The sequence below is a fragment of the Ovis canadensis genome, chromosome 24 (genome assembly GCF_042477335.2).
Source record: "Ovis canadensis isolate MfBH-ARS-UI-01 breed Bighorn chromosome 24, ARS-UI_OviCan_v2, whole genome shotgun sequence".
Taxonomy (NCBI): domain Eukaryota; kingdom Metazoa; phylum Chordata; class Mammalia; order Artiodactyla; family Bovidae; genus Ovis; species Ovis canadensis.
The window spans coordinates 35679051-35682035 of NC_091268.1; the positions used below are offsets into that span (position 1 = coordinate 35679051).

The 2985-nt window shown below is 41.2% G+C and overlaps 1 pseudogene; it reads left to right on the forward strand.

Moving 5' to 3' along the window:
• The first annotated feature begins 1564 nt into the window (after positions 1 to 1564).
• Positions 1565 to 2247, forward strand: LOC138429676 (spliceosome-associated protein CWC15 homolog pseudogene; annotated as a pseudogene).
• Positions 2248 to 2985: the final 738 nt, after the last annotated feature.

A 2985-nucleotide genomic window follows, 5' to 3' on the forward strand; every position in this document is an offset into this window, starting at 1 on the left:
CCTTGTCCCCTCTTCCAACTCTGGACAAGACTCCTCACTAGGAAGAAAGGGGTACATGGTTGGACACGTATTTTGTAGTCTGTTTTCCAGTGTTCATCACTGAGTTCTAAGATATCACAGTTTTGGAGAGGTTTTTCTTTCCACAGCTGTGCATTTTCCTTAGTGGCTGTCCCTGAATTTTTCTCCCACACCTGGGGTGCATTCCCTGGAGCTGCTGGGGCAGGTGCAGAGGTGAGGGAGGCAACATGACATGGATTAACAATTGCTATGTCTTAGGATGCTCTCTGTTTAGCCCTCCTGGCATGTATTCTGCTTGTCAGCTCTTCCTTGAGACCATCAATTAGGTGACTGCTCCAGACTGAATCCATTCTCACAACCAAAGCAACCGTATGTGAGAGGTCATTGTTTTCTCTTTGGATCAGAGACTCTATTTGAGGTTCCTTTTGTCATCATTCTCAATAATTCTTGACCTTATCTGAATTGACCTTTTCAATATACATGATAGATAAACAGCTATTTCCCTCTCCCAAATGAGGAAAAGACACTAATAGTCCAATTATAGGAGAAAAATACAAGTGGCCAATAAATAAGTAATAATAATAGCAATAATAAAAAATAAATGCAAGAAATTTACAATGAGATATCAATTTTTCATGTGGTATGGCAAAGATTAAAGATTAATAATAATGTGCATTGTTGGTGTGGTTGTTGTCAAACAGCATTCCCATTGGTGGGAACTATGAATTGGTCCAAAAACTGTAGAGGAAAATCTGGCAGTAGCCATCAAAATTTAAAATAACGCATATCACTGAGAAAGCAATTCCAGTTCTAGTAATTTACTTTACAGAGCTATTGACAAAGATATGCAAAAATATCTATATTTATATGAGTCTATATCTATCTACATAGATGTAGGTATTTGTTTCAGAACTTTTTATACAAGTGAAACATTGGGAAATACCCTAAATCTCCACCAATAGGGGGACAATAAAATCATCTCTGGTTCATCTAGATATTCTGCAGCTGTTAACTAGAATGAGGTGGACCTGTATGCACTGATGTTAAAGATCATTGGGTCATTAACTAAAGAAAACAGTGGTTGTTGGTGGTTTAGTTGCTAAGTCGTGTCCGACTCTTGCAACCCCGTGAACTGTAGCCCACCAGGCTCCTCTGTCATGGGATTCTCCAGGCAAGAATACCGGAGTGGGTTGCCATTTCCTTTTCCAACTAAATAATGAGGAATACCTTCCAGGTCTTGGCCTTTGGCCCTAGGCGCAGAGGTTTCTGGAAGCTGAAAGTCATAATGACGTCTGTATGATCTCCGGCCGCAGGCTGTGTGCGAGCTTGGACCAAAGAGCGGCAGGAGAAAACCAGACTGTGGGTGGGGCCGGTAAGGGCCTCTGGGGGTTGAGGCAGAGGACCCAGTGCTGCAGATGAGTTTCTCCAGTCTCCGGCAGCCATGGAGAGCACAGTGTACAGGTGACTCTGCAGAGGGCCACCCCTCATCGGGTGGGGCAGTGGTGAAGAGTCTGCAGGTTCCCTGTGACAATCCGAAGCGTAAAGGATGACAACAGCAGCTCAGCCAGCTTTTGAACCTGCAAGAAGAGGTGGGAGCGGAAAAGGTGAAGATGATTTGAACTAACGCTCAAAGCAATATTCAAGCAGAGACCTACCCTCTCATACAAAGATAAAATGTAGACTGACCACTCAGGATGCCCCTGAAGATATGCGGATCTGTGATTTCAGGAGAGAGCTGGAAAACAGAGAGAGCTGCTGCTGCAAAATAAAAATAGAGAGCGGCCCACCTGAGAACACACAGCCTCCTCGTCAGTGTCAAAGAAGCTCCATTGGACCAGATTCCCGCGGCCAAGCTTGATGTAGACCACCCTCTAACAGAGGAGGAAGATGAAGATTTTGAAGAGGAGAGTGACGAGGATGACACAGTAGCTCTTCCTGCAGAGCTGGAAAGAATTCAAACAGCAAGAACTGAAGAGCAGGCCAGGAAGGAACAAGAACAAAAGCTGAAGAAGAAAAGAGTCCTATAGAAAACATTCTGAGTGGAAACCCTGTCCTTAATCTCACTGGCCGATCCCAGCCTCAGGCCAGCTTCAAAGTTAAAAGAAGGTGGGATGATGATGTTGTCTTCAAGAACTGTGCAAAAGGTATAGATGATCAGAAGAAAGACAAAGGTTTATGAATGATATGCTGTGATCTGAATTTCATAAAAGGTCATGGAGAAATAAATAGTACAGTTTTATGTGCTGAATTGAAGTCTGTGAAATGTAAACAATCTGACTTTTTTTTTCTTCTCCCCCATTTAAATTATGTATAGGCTTCCCTAATTTTTAGCTTCAAAATATCTTTTCCTTTATTGACTCCTTACCGGATAAGGACTTAGGAATTGGTTTAACCCAGTTTCCATCTCAATATTTCTAATCATGTGTTTTCTCTTAAATATGGGAAAAGACTGCTTATTTTAATAATCTAAATAGTCAAATCTGTGTCCCCAACTTTTTGTTGAAAAGTATGTGGCTAATAAAACATTGCCTATTTTTTAAAAATGAGGAATACCCAGCTTGCTTAGAACTTAAAAAAATTTTGTTCTGAGGTAATAAAGAAACAAAGAGGTAAAAACAAAGACTTGACTCTCATTCCCATCACTAACAAGCTATACAATTTTGTCAAGTTAATAACTTCATTGAACCTCGATCTTTATATTGAAAATGAAAGGAGACACAATCGCTACTTCATAGAATTATTATAAAGTTTTAAAGAGATTACATATTAAAACTAAATAAATGCTAGTTCCCATTTCCACAAAGGTAAAAATTTTGCTCAGTTGCTCAGTCATGTCTGACTCTTTGCAACCCATGGACTGTAGCCCTCCAAGCTTCTCTGTCCATGGGATTACCCAGGTAAGAATACTGGAGTAGGTTGCCATTTCCTCCTCCAGGGGATCTTCCTGACTGAGGGATCAAACCCACA